The sequence below is a fragment of the Haemorhous mexicanus genome, chromosome 3, assembly GCF_027477595.1.
Source record: "Haemorhous mexicanus isolate bHaeMex1 chromosome 3, bHaeMex1.pri, whole genome shotgun sequence".
NCBI lineage: Eukaryota > Metazoa > Chordata > Aves > Passeriformes > Fringillidae > Haemorhous > Haemorhous mexicanus.
This window is the reverse complement of record NC_082343.1, coordinates 78,060,955-78,081,974: the sequence shown is the minus strand read 5'-3', so window position 1 is coordinate 78,081,974 and position 21,020 is coordinate 78,060,955. Positions and strand designations below refer to the sequence as shown.

The window sequence follows — 21,020 nt, the reverse complement described above, 5'->3', positions numbered from 1 at the left end:
TCTTAACTTAGAATTTCAGAGCAGAGAATAATTTAAGTGGTGAAAAGGCAAAGGAGGACACATAACAAGCCTTATTTAGACAAATCCCCCACTGAGAGTTAGGAGAGTTTGGGATCACAAGGAGTAAGCAAAATCAATTTATTTTGGTCTAACTCGAGTAAAGTTATTGATTTTATTTAAGGATTTGATCTTCTATGTTCATTAGTTGCCAGCATGAAAAATTAATCTCATTTGACAGGAGAGCATTGAACACAGAGATTGCAAGACTGAGTTAAAAAAGTAGAGGGTAAAAGACACTCTGTATTTATATACTCAGAATTTCTTGGTGGTGTGTGGGATGTCTTTCATTCTTTCTTTTTTAAAAATATAAAACCATAAATATCTATACAAAGTTTAGCTTTCTTGCCCAGCACTGTACCTCCTTTCATGCTGTCAGCACAAAAATTATGACCCATCCACGTGTTTGAATAGATGTCTTCATAAGCTCCTTAAAGAATAATGAATAATACCATTCACATTTCCGTAATCTACAACCAAACTAGAAAAAAATGGTCAAAAGTTCTGTCCAAGAAAAAGAGACAATAAAGAAAAATATAAGTTAAAAAAGCAAAATGTTAAGTGAACTATATCCTGATGGAGCTTCAGGGATAATACTGCTTCTAGCTTGCTCTGGAAAAAGACAGTCCACTCTAGCCTTTGATTTTGAAGCTACTGAAAGTAGCAGATTTCAGATCAAGACCTGGAATTTCATCTCCCAAAGATCAATAGAGATTTGGAGTAGTCAACCTTATCAAACAGATCCTGGTGTGGATTTTCTGTACATCTTATACTTGCCCCCCAGTAGCTCTGGATGATGTGGATTTTGAAGGGAGGTCAGGAACGAGCTTGCTTTGAAGGAATAATCAATCAGAGACCAATCTTTGCTTTTTGGTTCAGGATTGTGGAAGGGCACCCCGCCTCATTCTCTGCTGCCTTGCATTGTGTGAAGTCATCAAAATTTCACCTACAGAGCAATATACAAATGTTCATAAATGACAAGCACTGATGGAACTTGACACTTGAACTAGGTATGAAAACAGTGAGTGGGATGAAGCCTTATAAAGTTTCAAAGATAATATTGTTGCAGACTTTTCCACTTTAATTCATTAGTTTTTATTTGTTCCAAGTCTATTGAAATAAATAGGGCAGGAGCTCTTTCTCCTTTTTAATGCCTTTATTAAAAATCAGCTTGGGTGGGAAGAATTGACGGGTCGTGCTCACGCTGCCACTGCTTCCAGGAGTGGCACGGAAGAGGAGGAAAAATGCAGCTTTGTCCACTGGTCTGCAGGCAGAGCTGGGGGTTCTGTCCTCACGAGATCACCAGGAGATTCCCACTTTTTCAGTTTGACACTCAGGGTCCTCTTTCTGGCCAATGTCCTTTAAGGTTAGGGTGAAAGGTAAAAAGGGTCTCAGTGGACCCTGGATTCTGTTCTTCACAGCTAGACTTCACTTCAATCTCTTAATTCCGTGTTGGCTCGTTTTTAGGGGTTTTTGTTAGGTTTGGTGAAATATTTCCCCATTTGCATGTTAGTCCTGTTGTCCCCTCTCCTTCACCGTCTGGGGTGGGGGGGGTGCCATCCTCCAGGCAGCAGCAGGGTGGTACAAAAAAGGGGAATTCTCAACAATAGGGAGTTAACAACCGATTACAACATGAAACTATCAACAACGGACAGTTAGAACTCCCCCCTGGCAGCAACTAGCCCAACCTGTGAACTCTGCAACCTTTAAAACAATGGGTAACTTTCCTACTCATAACATCTATTATTTGCTCTGTGCTGCTACTGTACTAACTTCCAAGGGTTTTTTTGAGGGCAGGCAAAGTCCTTGTGTCTTATCACCTGAAGTGTAGATAAAAGATTATTTACTATCAACTTGAAAATATGAATGATGGCTGATGATCTGAGAAATCACCAAAAGGCAGATATTCTTATGATAAACACATTCCCACAGCAACTAGATGACAGTGATACCAGAAAACAACAGAACCTAGTTTTCCCTCTCAATCCCAAAAGCCACCTTTGCTTTCCAATGCTAGGACAGGGTAACAGGCCACTGCCCAGGACCTCACACACAAAGCAACTGTACAGTCCCAACATGAAGCAAAAATATCTCTCACTTCATGAAAACAGAGCAGACCCAAGACGCCAAGCAGGAAGATGTCCCAGGCAGCACACTGCTGAGAGTGAGCTGGATACGGCTCACTGCTCACCATAGCTATTCCAGAGCCCTGAAAAAAATCAGCTTTCTTTGCTGCTGCCATCCAGGAGAGGCTGAGAGGTGAAGGCCACTGCTTACAGTGCTCCAACCTCCATAAAATCTTCAAACCCTGTGCTCTGCCATTGCCTCTTGTTTCAATTGAAACAGCAAGATGGTTTCCCCAGGATTTTTTCCTTGCCTCCTCATCCACCTCTGTCCCCTTTCTTCTGTTTCTCGTGCTGTTCCAGCAGGAGTAACACAGAGTCAGTCAAAACCTGAATTGTCTTTTTAGAGCAGCATATTAAATTTTGCCAATAATGCTGAAAATCACTGCACTACCTCTAAAAAAACATAAGCTCAGAGCCATGACTTACTTCTGTGCAACACAGCACTGAATCCTGCCCTGACCTTAAAGTATGTTCTAAACCTCCTGTCTTCATGCAGATTAGCTGGGTTTGAGCATACACTTAATTGCTGTCTTGAGCTAGGCTAGATTAAACCTCCAGGTCTGTCAAAACAGAAATATTTTAAAGAGCACATGAAAGAATAATCCAAAAGCGGGACACTGTGAAATTCCATCAGCCAGAATTAATTTTTTTTTTTTCTTCTGCATGTAGAAAGTGAACTGGGTCATTCAGCATTCAGTGACTCTTTTTCTTACATGCTTTACCACACACAGCGATTACTTCTCCAGATTTAGATCATAGTCACAGGATGTTTAGTAATTTAATATTTTAAAATGAAGCGGCACTTCAAATTAAAGGGGCACAAATATGGTTTGAACATGGCAAATGCTGATCATATAATTACATGGCAATTAATTTTCATGTGGTATCTGTGTGATTATGAGATAAATATATGCTTTTTCTGTCTTCCAAACAGCACAGCCCTTTACCAGTTAATTACTTTTATATCTGCTTAGTGTAATTACACTGTAATCCATGAAAGTCTGTACATATTCTGTCATTACTTCTTGTTTACTAACAGCAGCACACAATTGCCTTAGGTCAGATCTCATCCCTTCCTCAGTATCCTGACACCTTGGCATAGGTGTAGCTCTACAGAGGAAAAGGAATGCAGGAATTCAGGAGGATTTCTTGGGTGCACCACATCTTATATACAATGTGCAATGTGCTCTGGTTCTGCTAGGATTTCTTGCTCTGCAGTGTAATGAGATTTCCAAGATCATTGCTAGAATTTGAATTTTTGCATTTTGGACCTAGGACAAAGAGAGGGGCTGATTAGATTTGCATGCATTCAACTACATTTTTTTCCTGAATTGCTTTGTTTAAATACAACAATACTTAACTTTTTCTGTGCTTCTTCCAAACTTCACATATCACCAGTTCATGAAAGTATCTCAGTGTCTCAGACAAAGAAGTAGTTCAGTTGAAGAAAAATACTCTAAATCTCATCAAGCAACTTCTCCATGTTCAAGAGAAAGATCCTCCCACCTGCAGCTGGAAAAGTGAGGGAAGGGCAAGAATGTGCAGTTGTTCTCTGTTCTCACTGGTGTTCAAATTTAGCAGGCTGCTGTTGCAGTATGAGAGATTACAATGATAAGCATTATCCCACATGTGATATGAATGGAGAAAAGACATAATAAAACTATAGTAGCTCTATATAACTTGTGCCTTGTGGTTTGAATATCTGCTATGGGCTCAGTCTGTGTGTATTGTTCTTATTGTGCAAATGCAGCTTTTTGTCAGGGGGTGAGAAAATGCTGCAAGGCACTTGCATTTCATTTCCATTTCCATTTATTTACAGCATCCCCTAATTCACACTCATGCTGATATGTAACTTAAGCTCCCCTCAGTGACTGACATCTTATCTAGGGCATTGTGCATTACCATGTTTTGGTAATGTTGCTTAAACATCATATGGAAAAAAAAATGGGCTGAAAGACAGCATAACTAACAATGGGAATATTTAACCTATTATTAAATCAAAGGGGTAGTGTTTAGGAGGTTCCAGATTAAAATTTTGAGGACTAGGAGATACCCTTCATTATGACAGCAAATGCCAAGAGAACTGACTTTCAACAAGCTATGTGAGAGAAATTGTTTTTTCTAGGGTCATGATTCATAAATCATCTTAAAGGCAAATCATTGTGACTTCTCTGTGGTAGCAGTTTCAACATCATAAAATATACATTGTTCTAAAGCAAATGGCAGCTTGTAATGTCTTTGTTAATGGCACAATAATTCTAGATTTTTACACAGATAAAGAATTTTTAATGTATCCAAACTTAGAGCATCAGACTTCAGAAAATCCTTGTTATTATGTTTCACTGGCTAAAGTCAACATAAAAGCCTTTTAAAATGTTAATTTGTGCACTGGAAGTAAGACATGATTCACCATCTGTCTCAGAGGTTCACTGGTTATATTTGGATCCATTAATCAACTCATAGGTTGCAGATGAGTAAAGGTGAGCCACCCCCCCCCCCCAGTGGAAGCAGCTGGCCCAAATCTTTGCCTGGTTTCATGGCCAAACTATTGAAGTTCATTCTGACTCAGAGAAATTGCATAGTATGGAAAAGATAACTTAGTCACTCTGTCTGCAAATCACCCCACCCAGATGGATCCCTGTTGGATTGCAGGTCTGGCCATGCCAAGCAAGCAGGATGACACTTTACCTCCCTCTGCCTCTGGAGTTCAACGAGACCTTCAGGAGACTCAGAGAATTTAAAACCCTCTGAGGGCCTTTGTGAACAACTCTCCACTTTTTAAGTTTGAAGTTAAAAGGTTCAAAGGCGGCAGCATTTCTGACCTTTAGCAAGGAATTTACATCATTTGTGTCTCTCCCTGACTTTTCCTGATTGCATCATTGTTAAGCATTTCTGCTTCCCTCTGTGTTTCTAATTGGTTTGTCTGTTGGAGATATTTACAACAAAGGGAACTGCTTTTCAGCCTAGCATTGTCTGAGCAGCACAAGCGATCTCAGAGATTGCATTATCCTTACTCAAGCATCAGTTTTCTGGGTGCATTTCAATGACATTTCTGAAGCTTGAAGAAGAGACATAATCTCGAGATGAAAGAAATTAGAGAATCTGTTCAAAACCTTATCCTTTCTCCTTCAGGTCTACTGTAGCATTTTCCTTTAAATCAGGAATGCATTCTTTTAAACAAATCACCAGATTGTAGCCATTTACCATACCTTGATTCACAATGCAAAGCAGACTCAAAATACAGGAGCAGGATTTGTTTCACTATACGTCCAAAACAGGGACTTCTAAGTTTAAAGGCACAAGATGACATCAGTCTGAGAAGGACTAAATACACTTAAAAGACCACAAAAGCACACACACACACACACACACACACACACACACACACACAAACAAAAGTATTCAGATGTATTTTAAATTACTCTTTTTTCTCCTGGTGGAAAAGAACATTTCAAAAATTGCTGGAAGCAGGAATAGATCCTCAGCTTCCATTAGTCCATTATCTCAGAGGAATTGTGCTCCAAAGCGAAGGAAACTGAAAGCTGAAGTCCATCAGGTAAGTAAACTGTAAAAAAACTCTGGCAAATTTCCAGATGATGGCTATCTGTCAAGAATAGCTCATGAGATCTATCCCATAGTCTCATTACAACTCCAGAGAAGGCATGATACAGTGTCTCGGGAGCCTTTTTGGTTCCATATTGTTATAGATGGATAACGAGATGATTGGCTCTCGCAATTAAAAGATAACTACTGTGTGAGTATTAAGAAGAGCTTTAGTGATGTATAGTTATGTTATTGTAGTTTTTGTAGTTTAGGTTTCCTCTGTTCTCCCCATAGTTCCCTTTTCCCCCTGTATTGTGGCCATCAGAGAGCCAGGGTGGTCTAGGACAGGTAAAAGAAGGTGTGCACGTGTGTCCCTTACCTGGAGCAGTTGGGAATGGAAAAGCTTAGGGGGTTGCTTAGGGGGTGCAGCATGGCAACACCTGACTTTAATCAAGTTACAAGAAAGCAGTATCCACCGATAAATGGCAAAGAGCTGACTGACAGACTTTGGGAGGGGCCAGGGCTGGCTGATGCAACCCCCGGGGGTGTAAAAGACTGAGCATCCACCCTGAAGATGAACCAGCTATGTGGTGTGCATGAGGGCAGTTCCTAGTGCTGCAGCTTTTCTCTTATGTAGTCATTTGTTGTATTTTTGTTAAGGTTTAATAAACCTTTTACATTTTCAAAGTGAGCAGTTGTTTCTCACACATGTAAAGAATAATGTCTGTTAACCTTGTATTTAAGATGTTAGGTATATCTTTCTAGTTTATGTTAAACAATTACATTATGAAGCTTTAAAATTTGACTTTTATCTCCCTGGCGTTACAGATACTCATCTGCTTCAGTATCTGGAGACCTGTTTTTAAGAAAACTTCAGAGAATCTAGATGAAGGCAACTTGAGGTGAATATCTTATGAATAAGGATTCAGTTTCCTGTGATCATAAATGACAAATCAAATTTGGTTTTTCAATGATAATTTCACATGGTTGGGAATATCATAAGAAATAAGGATCTGTAGTTCCATACCATGCCTGACACTGTAGTAAGAATATCACTAGGATATCTCATTAAATATACACCTGAAAACCATATTGAATTTAATGTTATTACTAATAAAAAATTCAATGAAAAGACAAACTGAAAATTCACAAAACATCAAACACTTTAGCTTAAAAGAGATTGAGCCAACATATTCTTCATTGCTCTTCATCATCATTTTGCTTTGTCAGTCTTTAATGGCAATCTGTCACTGACAATAGCTGGCATACAAACACCTACCACACACTTAATGTAAGACTGTGCATGTGCATATCTTGACATGAGTGGGAAAGAATCTCTTACACCAAAAGCCATGTACACTCAGATATATAGGTAATCTGAAATGATTTGACAAGACTGTAAATAAAGTGTCATTTTCCTTCACAGGAAACAAAGAGTGGGAGAGATCCAGCCTCAGAAGTCTCTCCCACTACATTTTGTCTTCCTGTGAAATTCTACCAAAGAATGAAGGAAATAGTTTCAGCCACTTTCTCATTTGCTTTTTTCTCACAGAAAGCTTTGCAACTGGGGTAGCCCATCCTCAGAGTTCTCTTTAGGTAGGTACTACAAATTCCTTCCTCTCAAAGCTCTCATGATAATTATCACATTGCCATTAGGATTATTCCACTCTTAATGATCAGTATCTAAGAGTGGGCTTTTCCTTTGCATCAAGATTCATCCATCTCTCTGCTTCATTTTCAGAGGAAGAGGCTCCTGTGATCTCATCTCTTTGTGTTCATCTGTGTACCTACCCTTGAAAAAATCTCAACTCAGAGGCCAGTTTCTACCAAACTTAACAAAGAGGCAAAAGTTCAAAGATATTCACTTCTGACATGCTTGAGGGTTGAGATGAGGACAAGGTAAGTAGTGGAGACATTTCCCATTTCCACTGCATTCAATTCATCCCGTATTAGATGTCAAAACAAAGAAAAAATCCATAGGAAATCGGGACTCTATTCTTACTAGGGAAACTTCTGTCACCAGCAAAACATAACTAATTTCCCTTACTGTGAAGCAGGGATTGCGGAGATTTAGTTCTGAGTGCATAAGAAAAGAGACAAGATATTATAGCCTTTCTTTTCATGGTAATAAAACCTTTGTTTATCTTGGCCTGCTTCTGCAATGTGAATCTCAGCACAGGAATTCTGCAAAAAACAAGGACTCTACCATAAAATTCAAGTTCATCCTGTTCTAGAGAAAGCGAGGTTTTATTTTATGAAGATGCATTAGTTACAATATAAAAAAGTAGCTGGAAGATATACATGTGAGTTCACTGCTTACTTCTTTTATGAGTTAACATTTCCTCTTTGTACTAATCAAACAATGCAAATAAACCCCTCAATATATATGAGTAATTTATCTTAGAGATTAAAAATAAAATTTTATATTGCATTGCATTACAGATTATTTTTATATATAAGCAAGCACGGCTTAGCTAGGAAGTATACAGGTGCTGTGAGAGAACTAGGGATGGGAAAAGCCTCAACAGAAAGGCAGGGAGAGGCCAGAGGCAGCTGAAGGAAAATAATACTTGGTTCATTCCTCATACCCACATGCAATGACAGTTTATAAGAAGGACTGTGACTGGCTTTACATCATGTGTCAGCTTTCCTGCCTGCTCAGTCTTTATTGCTGTCAAATTTTATTGTTTGGACTGACATACAACTGAACACAACTTTAAAGGGTTAGGGCATTGCATTCAAGTGCAGTTCTGGCTGATTTAAATCAGGAAGATCCAGCACCCCTGATTCCCCAACCTGTTGTCTCCCTAACCTCTACAACTCCCAAACACCAGTGGCACCAGAGGCAAACATGGGAACTGCAGAACTGCAGTCAGAAGATGGGACCCTGACATCCCTACTACGGCCAGTTTAAATTCTGGTGGAGACGCTTCCCGTGAGCATGGTCAAATACAGATAAAAGCAACAGAGGAGAAGGATGGCCAACATGCAAGGGCAATATCAGGTACCTAAACAATTATGCTGAGCAGTATTCATGTCCACTGATCATAGTCATAGAATAATTGCTTTCCATCACAGATTTTTTTCAGGGGTGTCTCATTCTTTTCCTGTACAACCGAAATCTTTCTTTAAGAAGCCCCTGTAATAAATAATAGCTCCTTCTTCTTGTGCTCTATCTTCACAGTCACCAGGTCTGGCTGAAGGAGTTGTATGCTTTGATTGCCAGCCTCACCCAGACTGATGTAAAAGATGTTTTCCTTCCATTTACACAGAACCACCTGTGTTTCACTTTGTGCCCCAGCGCCTCTGAGCACCACAGAGAAGAGTCTGGCTTTGCCTTCTAACACTGTCCCACCAGGTGCTTACACACATTGCCCAGATACATCCCTTCCTCGGGGCCGACCAGCCCCCATTGGAAAGATCTGGCAATCTCAATCATCCTTGTTGCCCCTTTCTGTACTCTCTCCTGCCTATCTCTTGCACTGTGGAAGCACACCTGGACAGAGCACTCCAGAGCTAAGTAGAGGGGAAGGATTGCCTCCCTCCTCCTGCTGGCAGTGAGGAGGCTGTTGGCCCTCCTCGGTACAAGGACACATTCCTGTCTCATGTTCGAGCTGTTATGCAGGATCCTTGTCCCTTCCCTGGAGAGCTGATCTCCATCTGGTCAGCTGCCAGCATACACTGGGGCATGGAGCTATTCCTCCCCAGGTGCAGGACCTTACATATCTCATCAGAGGATTAGAATGTAAAAGAATTTAGCACACAGAATCATTTATAAGGCTGCTTTATGTACCTCAGAGTATTATGTACTTGAGAGGGCAGATGCTATCTGACCATGTGCAGGTAATTTTTATACTGTTAAATAAATATGTCTTATGTTAGGACTTCTCACCTCTTACAGAAAACACAGAAATCAGTAGAAGTAGCTCAGATATTGCCTGTCCAGTCTGAGCTCTATTGCTTTCTTAATGAAAACCCAAAGTGAAAAAAAAAGTGGTACTGTGTGACAAAATCCCAGTTTAGTTACTCAGGTTAAAATGTGAGAATAGTTGCAAATTTAATTTAAAAAAAAAACAGATTAATTTTCAATTTTCAAGACTTCCATTTGAATAGGCCTAAAACATCAGATTATTAAACAATTTTACTCTTGCATTTTCCCAGAGTAAAAGGTGGTAGCAGAACCAGACATCTGGTTCACTAAGATGGAGAATGCTCTCAGCCCCCACTTAGACGAGCTTCTTATTAGATGGAGTCCCAAATGCTTTACATAAAATACCACAGAGAGGAGCCTTACTCAGCTTGCTTTCCATATGGGAAGACACAGACAGGAGACTGACAGAACATGATACACAGGGATTCATGGGGTGGTTGGTTTCTTTGTTTTTTTGGTTTTTTTTCAAAATTAGAATATGGTCCCCAACTGTTTTTTTTTATTTTCAGGGGAGCTTTATTTTCAACTCTGTTTCTGTCTGTGTTCTTCATTCAGGAGAGAAATACCCACAGCCATAGAAATGTGTAGTGTGAAAAGATAATAGGACAATTTAGATGGGATAAAATACCTTGACGATTTACAATGAGCCTTAGAAGCTCAGCTCTCAGTGCCTGAGACAGCAGCTGCTGAGCAAGTGTCATCCTCTCAGGCACTTGGTACGAAAAGTTTCACATTTAATCTGCTGTTTAAAATGATAGGCATGGAAGAATTTGTGTGTAACCACGGGGACCTCTTGCAGAGTGGTGCTTTTGCCATGCAGACCCCCAGCTCCTTCCCTTGTTCCTTCCCCCAGTAGTACCCAGCCACTGACCAGGACACACAGCATTTCCTGTCTCACTCCTTGGCCTTGGAAAGTTGCAAAAACAACTAGGAAGCCATACAGAAAATTCCTGAGTGTTGTCCCAGAAGCCTGAAAAAAACATTTCCATGTATTTCCATGTCAAGACAAACCTGAAGCCAGAAAGTGGAGGTATGAGCCTGGTGGTTTCCCATGAGTCTATGGCTGTCCTTGGATGACACAATATGTTCTGAAACATAAATTCTGATAAAGGACTTTCCTGAAGTTAATTCCTATTTATTTGTCCCAGGTAGATCCTTTGGTGTCTTTTATAAAATTCATCTGTGGCTTTTACCTTTCCTTTACTGGAGAACTACTCTGTTCACTTTCTTTTTATCTTTCTATTTCACAACTATAGGGTATATGTTTCACATCTTTCTCTGTATGTCAAATTTAGTTAAAATTGGCCACAGAGATTATGTGGGTTTTTTGCGGGGGCAGCCAAGAGCACTTGACAACTAAGCATTTTCTGTGTGGAATCTGGATAGAAATATCTAAAAATATACAATACTCTCAGGAACCATGAAGCTTTACATATGCTAGATGATGGAATTACTTAATTTCTACTTTTTTATAATAAAATTAGAGAAAAATCCAAACGGTCCAATTAACCCGTGAAAAAACAACTTCTTTTATTTAACACTTGAAATTTTTGAATGAAGCCTCAACATCAGGTTCATTTGAAAGGAAGGGTATTTTCCTTTTCTTATGCCAAACCACAGAAAGCTACCATTGTTAGAAACCTTTGTCCTTTTAACTTAAGTACTGACCCAGAAGTCAAAACTGCAAATTGCAGCCCACTTACAAAAGCAGAACTGTAGACTGTGCAAGTGTTCAGCTTTTTAATCTCTAGAATGTCACACTCCAGCTCAAGTCACTATTCATTAAACAGGAGCTGTTAATGTTATTTGTTGCCAGCATGAGTTATCACTATTTGACAGTCATTATCTTGCAGCAAAGCTCTTTAGACTTTTTTGGACCCTTTCTCTGTGATTATGTTGTGTTTTTTTTTTTCTTTCTGTAAACAGTAGTTCCTTTATCATTTGAATTGGGAATTCCCACAGAAGCCTAGTTTCCCATTGAGTTATTAGTTAGGAAGTAAGAGGAATGTAGTAGTTTTGGATTAAATTTGGACCATCTTATCTTTGAAATACAGTAAAAAACTATATTCTCCACCTAAATGGTAATTCTCTTTAACAATGTTTCAAATATGGTTGTGTTACTTTCACTGACCAAAGATTTTTTTGTAAAAGTAAGAAGGAAAGGAAGGAAGGCATAACTCCTAATGTCTGCAAAATTCATCCCTTAAGCAGTAGGAGGAAGACAATGTTAATAAAACATTTACTGGGATGATGGAGAAGGCAGGAATAAGATGATATAAGGTAGTCTGTGACTCAGGTTGTCTTTTCAGTGGGGTTTTGTAGCCTGTGAAGTATCACATTATACTGAAAAAATAATATAAGCAAAATTTTGAATTTCTAATCCTTTGGCAAAGCAATTTCTTCTTCCAAATTAATGTCAAAATATTGAGGATTTTTTCTCATCAAAAAGTTCATAAAATCCCTGATTCACAAATAGCTAAATATTGTGTTATGAGTCAGTTTGACATTAAATTGGATTATCTGTCATCCCACATGGTCTTACAGGAGCTGTACCATCTCCAGTTCATAATCTACTTCATAAGCAGTGCTCAGTGTGAGGACTTCATCTTTCACAGCGCACTGACACTCCTAATTCCTCATGTGTTTCAATCAAAGGCTGCTATAAGGCACCCTGGGAATTAAAATCCATCTGGGCAACATAGATTACAGAATGCCTGGAGGCAGGACTCTAACCACCAATGGACAGATGTTATGAAATTTCACTGACAGGAGGAGACCCCAGGTTAATTCTGAACTGAAGTTACTATTCCAAATTTGACAAAAATTAGGCATTCCTAATGGATTATTTTTTTAATCATCAACATAAAAACATGGTTTTATAGAAAATGTATGTTGTGTAGAAGATGGCCTCCTCTAGCTGAAAGAAATAAACCAAAATTTTTTTGTCCACTTCCTGGTATGGTGCAAGTTTATGATTTTAGACTAGTGCAGGAGAATGTCAGACAGTTCTAAAGAATGGCAGAACCTTTTCCCTTTGATTCTTTGGTTGTGTAGAGACTTTAGACAAGGCACTGCCTCAGAAAGGCAGGACAGGCATTAATAGCTGGACTATTTTAAAAAGTCAGATGGCAGGATATAAGGCAATGTCACTGAAGTATTCTGATGTTTGATAACTCTGTAACAGGAGTCATCTATTTCAGGTTAGATTACAAATTGATTGAAAGCAGCTAATTCATCTGAGCAACCCAATTATGTGAGCTACACAGAACCACATCAGCAAAGAACTATTACATATCAAAGCATAATAAAATTGAGGGCATGTTGAGAGCCAAGGGTCACTGAGGTGTTGCCTTATGCTTTATCACCACTTAACAACAAAGGCAAAGAAAGATAATCTTCTAATCAGTCCAATATGAAAATTCAAGAGGAGACGTTTTATTCCTCTTTGATACTCTTCCTATGCAGCTGCTTTTTGAACACCAGATTTCTTTCCCAAAAATGAATATACTTTACAGGATCTTTTTCCTGCTTGTTGTGGGGTTTTGTTTGTTTGGGGTTTTTTTCTTATTGTTTTTGAAAATGTGGATGGGACCATGAAAGAATCATGTCTCTTTTATTACACAGCATTCTGTTCTAAGCAATATCACTCTTTATTGCATCACATTTCCTATTTGATCTAATAAAGTAGCTCATTATTTCTTAATCATGCCTCTTGCCTTTGCTGTTATGAAAAGGTTGGAACAAGATGCAGGTAAGAGAGAATTAAATTATAAGAGTATACTTAATGTCCCTTGGTGTGGCTAGAATGGAAACAGGCCTTGTCAAACAAATAAGATTTGAAATTGCAGGTTTGCTTGATGAAGATAACTGCACAAGTATAATTGAATAGCTAAGCATTGACATCTGAAATACCAATTTAAAAATTAGCTGTATTTATGAGCAATGAATTAATCATCCAACTAATAAACCTTCAAAAGTCAGTGGAGAACATTGCTTAGCACTTTAAAATAGACCAGGAAAAGCACTCCTGTCCATGACAAACACAATGTAATGCAAAAAGCACTAGCTTTTTGTGGTAAAAAATGTTACAAAATTAAAACATCCCGTGACAGAGCATATTGTCCTTCTCCCTCAGAGAATATTTAAGTCTATACATAAAACAAGAAACAGGTATTGAGACCATTTTAAGACTGACTACAGTAAGGTAAGAGATTACATTTGGGATAGGGGTAATTTGGGTTGAAATCCAATTTTTAGCCTGAATAAAAGAGATAAAACTTTCCCAATTCCTAACAGGTGGGTTTATCAGTACTCTGGAACGCAACTCTTTAGTTTTTATTACATATTCCCGAATCTGAGAAACCTCTCTGTAATACTTACCAAAATCAGCACTTATATATGAAGGACTTTTAATTCCAGCATATTGGTATAATCCAGTGAGAAATATTTAAAAATACTGGCCTATGACTGTTTTCTATGGAAATTTGGTAGGGCATGACAATACAGCTGACACTGATCAGTATCTTCTCCATTGATATGCAAATAACATAAACCTACTGCTGATAAAATTGTATCAACTGATGCAAAGATGAGTGGAAGGCTAAATAATGGTGATGAAACACCATCATGGTTGGTAAATTGCTCAGCAAACTGAGTCCATTCAGGCAGGATACATTACACTAAAATATGTATGAAGCACAATATAAGTAGTACAGAAAGGGGGACTATTCTGTGGCCACAGAAGCTGTGATCAGGGCTCAGGATTCCCACTGAGTTAACTACTTCAGCTGAGGATGGATGCAGGCCCTGCTCAGAATGCAGATGACTCTTTCAGACTGTATGAGTGTTTCTGAATAATAATAATTACTAAAGATGTCTCAAACTGAACAGAAAAATTGAGTTATTCAAATTGGAAAAAAGTGTTACATTTGTAATTATATCAACAGAGGGGTAAAAGTGAATTCATCTTCCCTCGCTGTCTTCAAGTGAGCATTTAATAGCTTCAAGAGAAATAATGTTTCAGCCCAACAATTTTCTATGTTTTCTTAGTAACATTTGCTTCTGTGTTCTTGTTGCCAGATGAAGAACTGTCTGCACACCTGCTGGGTTAACACAATGCTTATTCTTCTAAAACCACTGGCCTATGGAACCACACAATGCTTATTCTGTGGGATCATGTTAAACATTAACCAAGAAGAAGAATGGAAAGTAACCAGCTCAGTTATGCCAAATTTTCACCAGTGCACCAAGCAGCCAAGTATGACTTTGGGGTCACCGACCACCAGTGACCACGAAAGAGACCCTCAGAACAGAGGAATGCAAAAAGGGAGGGGAATAAATGTTGAAAATTTTGGGGAAATTAACATCAAATGTATATTTATTCCAGGAAAATCAACGAATATGTATGCAAAATATAGTATAAAAACAAAAGTTTTTTCTGTACTCAGCATACATAATATTTTGGAGAAAACATCCCCTCATGCATCCAGATAAATAAAGAATGCCTGTTTCCTAACGTTACACTGGTGTTAAGGAGTTATATTTTTACTGATTTTTGAAAACAATCCCATCTTTGATGAGATTGCATGGGAACAAGTTATTAGCCTTCAACACTTCCAGCAAAATGAAACGTAGCCTCTGGCACAAGAAAGCCTGGATTCTCGTGAACTTTTAAGCTACATCTTAGACTTCTGGTGTGTAAAAAAAATCAAAACAAAACAAAAACTTGCTAACTCCAGATAGAAATTCAAGCCCCTTCCCATCTGGATTGGCTGGTGGCTCCAATGGATATGCTCCTAGAGGTGACTTTGCTTCAGGTTTTACACATGCAAGACACTTTCCCACACTTTCCAGCTGTTTTCATGAAACTAGAGAACTAGCCAGCAGTTTAGGCAAGCAAATTGAAGCCTGTCACTTGAACCTCAGTTTTAGATATAGTGATTCTGTTTCCCTGCCAGAGCACAATAACCACTGAATGGAAAGCTATAGGTGTTTCTTAAGGCCTTCAGAAGTTATTGTCTACCTTAATTCTGAGCCTAAGCTACCGATCTTTCTTCAGAGAGATCTCTAAAGCACCCACTTCTCTAGCTTAACTGTACAGGGAATTTAGCCAGATGCTTTAAGAACACTTCTTTCTAGGAGTGGAAGGATAAACACATTATGAGTTTTTAGTTAAATGGTCGTCAGCAGCAGCTATATGAAAAATTACAATAGAAGATCTGAATCATGAAGTCTGTATTAGCACTGAAACATGAATGTATCATATGATCCCAAGTATTTCTTTCCATTGCAAGCATAAAATATTTTATTAGTAATAACTCTTTTATTTTTCTCTCTGAAAAACAAGATTCAGAATATTTTAAGTTAGCTGACATCCAAATTTTTAGAACAAATTTCTATTGTAAGGAAAATTGTGTGAGAAGGTTTTCCCAAAATCAAGTTGTTGTTTGTTTTTTTTTTTTTTTACATGAGATTATTATAGATTTCTTTATTTGTCTAGAGAGCAGGGCTTAATAAATATCAACACTATTTCATCACATTTTTTTAGCTAATACTACCACTTTTCAATATTGCTGAGAGGCTTTGCAGTTTGATGAACTGTCCAGCAAGAATCTAACTGATCATTGAACCGGTCTTAAATATGTCAGAAGAATTGCTGACAGCAAAGCCTGTGCACTGAAAACATATAGATCTGCTAGACATGCACTCTGTTCATTATATAGCTCCACATTTTCATTTAGTGTACCTAGAGAATTTCTTATCCTTGGGCTACCTGCAGTTTAGGATTTGACTTGGATTTGTTTCCCTCTTTCGTCTGTGCAATAGCCCAAAGCACAGTGCTTTTTCTTCCTGAATTTTTGATGCTCTTTCCAGCATGCTAGCCTATGAGGGTTATTTTCTCCATTATTCAATCTTTGTCCTATTTCTTGTCTTCCTTTAGGTTGATACACTTGTTCCAAACGGATGGCTGTTTTACTTCAGTGCTCTCGCTGAAATTCAATAGGAGATATCTTTATAGAGATAAAGCTGTTCCTCTCATAAATCTCCCTAGCAAACTGGATTCACATAGTCCACGAGAGATTCAGCCGTCGATTAGGGACTTCTTTCTCTGATATCCTATAGGAATATACAAATTCTTAACTATGCATGTTTTGGAACATTTTTTAATTTGCAGTTTTTGTCTCAGAACTCATCAAATTGCTCTCTCCTATGTTCATACAGCATTTCTAACAATGGTGTCTCTCTTCTTTGTTTACCTTTTTTGTCTCATCAAAATATTTAAAAGTTATTATCTCATTTTTTAAAAAACTTTATCAAGGGAGATCTGTATACACACATCTCTTTCATCCATTGCTTTTACACAAAGATATTTGTATCTATGGTTAGCCTGAAGCTGTGTGATTTTTTTTTTCTTTCCTTGGGACTGTAGTGTTCAGCAATTTATCAGTGTCTTCCTAAGCATGAACATCAGACAACTGAATATTGCTACCGTTATTCTTGCATCACTTGTTAAGTAATGTATAAGAAGATTCTTTTTTCTTATGGCCCACTGCCTCTTTATTAAGACTTAGATATATTCTAGAACAGTAGCCAGCATTCTAGGCACATCTTGTTTTCTCAGGCCCCTTTCCCTTTGTAAGCTGTACGGTTTCTTTCTCTAATGCCTTTCCAGAGTTTGTAATTATTGCAAAGTTTACTAGAGGGTAAACAAGCAAGCAGCAGCATTGCCAGTGTTCAGTAGCTTTAGTTCTTCTTATGGAACAATAATTTAGTAATTCCATTAATATTCTCAGTACATGACTTCTTTTTTGTAGCAGCAGCTAAATAGCAGCTGATAGGGAAGAAAAAGTCATTTAAATTTTCTGGAAATGTTAAAAACTCATTTGGAAGTGTGAATCTCCAAAAAAGTTAAATTTATGATATAAGGATCAAATCAGTCTCAGTACCATTTAGTGGATATAAAATTTTTCTTGCTATTTCTGTGCTTGGGACACAGATAACATGGATGGATTCATAAAATAACTCTAAATTTCAAAAATAGTAGGAATATAAGGCCACAATGATTTATAATTACACATACACCAGTGAGGTTTTATATGTAATTAACTATTGTATGAGTGTTTGAAACTCATATGACTGTTTGAAACCATCAACACTTTGAACCTTTACTATTCATAGCATTAACTAACAAGTGAAAAGTACTGCATGGCACTACAAATAAGTGGGAAACAACTTCAATAGTTTCTCAGTCCTTCTCTCAAGCAGACAAAACAAAGTGTATCTCAGATACCTGAGGAAAATAAATGGTAATCACAAACGATTAATAGTATAAAACCACAGTAGTACCTGTGGGAAGTGAAAGAAGGTAAAATAAGAATTGACCAGAAACAGCACTGTTTTTTTTCACAGGTAGGATTTAATTTGAGTTCATTAAATGGTACTCACAGTTAGGAGGACCATGGAAGTCCCATTTGGTTAGTGATGTTTCATTGAATGCTACAAGCAACCTCATGCATAAATGGCAGCTTCATCACACCAGTACCCTTTCTCAGGTTGATGCTGCTCATTTGGCTGTGAGACAGCAATACAGTCTCTAAGCTGTTCACTGAACTTTGAAAACAGTAATCCAGCACATCAGCTCCTCAGGTGGGATATGCCACTGAGGGTCCTTCTATTCCTTCTGTTTTCAAACTAGTGGCTGGAAGCCCTGGAACACTTTCATGTCCAGAAATTAAAAAATACTAGGTTTCTTTTCCACCTCTGAGCTTTACACGCTTCCCTGACTGAAGATCAAGACAATGAGGGAAAGGCAAAAAAATCCCTCCTTTCTTTCTATCTCTGTTCTCCTTAGGTTTGTTCAATGGTATTTTTTGTTCTCTAAGTGAAACCACAACAGTGACCTTTCTTCAACAAGGACCACCAAATTATTAGCACTGGTGACAGAAATAGAGCCTGAGATTTAGGTTTTGGAATAAAATCAAGATTTATTATTTGTTCTGTTTCTCTTTACTCCATTTTTTATCATAAAATTGTCACAATAATGTGCCTTTCCTTGAAAATATTGTGTTTTGCCTCCAGCAACCCACAAATCACAAACACAGATTGCTGAGGATGTTACTATCTTTCTTTTTTTCCCTCAGAAATAAACTTTTTGTCTGATATTCTCTCCCTAAGAGAAATGGTCCTCTAGCAAGTGTGGCATGTATTTATTCTGAGTTAATATGATTCTATCATGCACTTTGCCCATGACTGATTTACTGCTTTGTTGACTGTGGGGTTTATGTCTTTTTAGGATTCCTGCAGCTGATGGCAAGCATTAGAACTTTTTCATTAGTACAGATTGGGTGGTGTAAATTCCATTGAGATTCTCCTGCCCAGCATTTTCTGTTTCTCACTGGTAGACCCTCAGGGATGAGTGGCTATTAGCCACTGAACAACGAGCCTGAAGTGGAATTCAGGTTGTCAGAACCCACATCTCTACACTTGCAAAACTGAAGTCCCTAGGAGTATCTTCTTTCTGTCTGACCTGAAAGAATTTTTATTTAAACACAATAGGTAGCACCCTTCAGAGCTAGCTTTACATATGCCAGGAACCTTCACCAAATTATATACCTTTTCAAGCTTCTAAGGGAAATTAGCAAAGAGCCATAGATCATTTGCTCTTTTCTGAATTGTCATACGCTATGGATAGCAGAAACAGTACTCCAGCCAGCTGGTCCTTTGTTTTGGCCTTATGTGTGTCCTTATTGTGAGCTACCTCTATACTTGGGCATCCTTTTAGCTTCTTGAAGCTTTCAGCACATGAATGATGATAAAGCTACTCTGGTTGCTGACTAGTGTAATGTTCTGGGCAGGATTTGCCAAGGGAAAGAAACAACGGGCAAATCTTCACAGAGGAGTGCTACTTCTGTCAGCTGTACACAGTGGATGACCAATCCTGTTCTTGATAGAAAGCCAGTGACCTGTTGTCAGTATTTTTTTACTTTTCATTCCTTGCTGAAACAGAAGAAAGTAACGAAAAGAGTTTAAATTAATGAGAGGACACAGGATAAATGAATAGTTGTGATAACATGAATAGTTGTGATAACATTAGCTAAATTAATAGGATCTGCAAGACTTGTCACACTTAGTGGAAATTCATTATTTCTTGTCACACCCAGCCATCTCTGTAGCCCATCACTAGACTCTCCATGTCTCTCTTCTAGGGGCAAGGCCAGAACTGGACACAGTACTATAGATGTAGCCTCATCAGTGCTCAGCAAAGGGAAGGATCACCTCACCTTGACCTGCTGGCAATCTTCAGCCTCCTACAGCACAGGATGCCATCAGCTTTCTTCCATGCCAATACTGGAAAATGTAAGAAGGGAATAAAATCCTTGTATTTTCTCCATGGAATACAAAGTGCTAGGTACTTAAATCTTCTTATGAAAAAATGAAGCATTAAGAGAAAACAGCTCATCAGTGGTCATTACAAGTGAATTAATCTTCTTTATAGCATCCATAAATATTGCTAATGCATTAGTGTTTCACACATTGAACTCAGACATGAAAAAATATAAATCAGTAATACATCCACTATTTTCCAGTCACCTCATAACAGGAAAAAAAAAAAAAAAAGCCTCTGTACCTTCTGTACCTTACAAAAATTGTGAGACTCTCCACATCCTACGGAGTTGAGAGACACGTGTAAGGTTATTTGTAGCAGGCAGCAGGTGGTAGGAGGAATTGTTAGTAAATTCAGTTCTCAAAGGACAGATTCTCCAGTGCTCATAAGCCACCTGCCATCAAAAGCAGACCAGTTCGCTCATCCACGCAACGTATGAACTGAAGAAGTGTTCTAAGGTGTGGTACCACATAGGTAAGAAGGGTACACTTGTACTCTACTTGAGGGAGACATATCCCAATCCCCCAGCAATGCCATACAGCTATCCATTTTTCACTTCATCTGAGGTTTCATGCTGTTTCTGCCCATTACACACCCTTGATTATTTTCATATTCCCCTCCACATTTCCATAACATATCCTAATTGAGAATTTCTCTCTCCTTTTTCAGTGTTTTTTTTTTGTTGTTGTCTTTGTGCAGCTGATGAAGCATACAGATGCAGCCAGCAAAGATCTGTCTCTTCATTTTGGCTATAAGCACATAGCAAAGGTCTGGAATTTAAAAGAAATTAAACTTAACAAGAAACTCCTGCATGCATTTCATATCTATCCATAGTAACAGAGCTCACAGCAGACTTTTTCACTTGGTCAGTCACCCTGACAGTGGTTGCTATGGATGTTTTGATGGTTTCTTTGCAATTAGAAGGTTTTGTAGAAACTGATGTTTCTGACAGTACATTGTTTCTCTGAGGTGAATTTCA

The 21,020-nt window shown here is 38.3% G+C and overlaps 1 long non-coding RNA gene across 1 annotated transcript in view; it reads right to left on the bottom strand.

Annotated features, from left to right (window-relative positions):
* Positions 1–18,072: 18,072 nt before the first annotated feature.
* Positions 18,073–21,020, bottom strand: part of LOC132325285 (uncharacterized) — a 30,081-nt gene continuing 27,133 nt past the window's right edge. Inside the window, exons 4-5 of the long non-coding RNA XR_009485869.1 lie at positions 19,938–20,004; positions 18,073–19,653 (exon numbers count right to left, since the gene is read on the bottom strand). This is a non-coding gene — a long non-coding RNA (uncharacterized LOC132325285). The remainder of the gene's footprint in view (positions 19,654–19,937; positions 20,005–21,020) is intronic.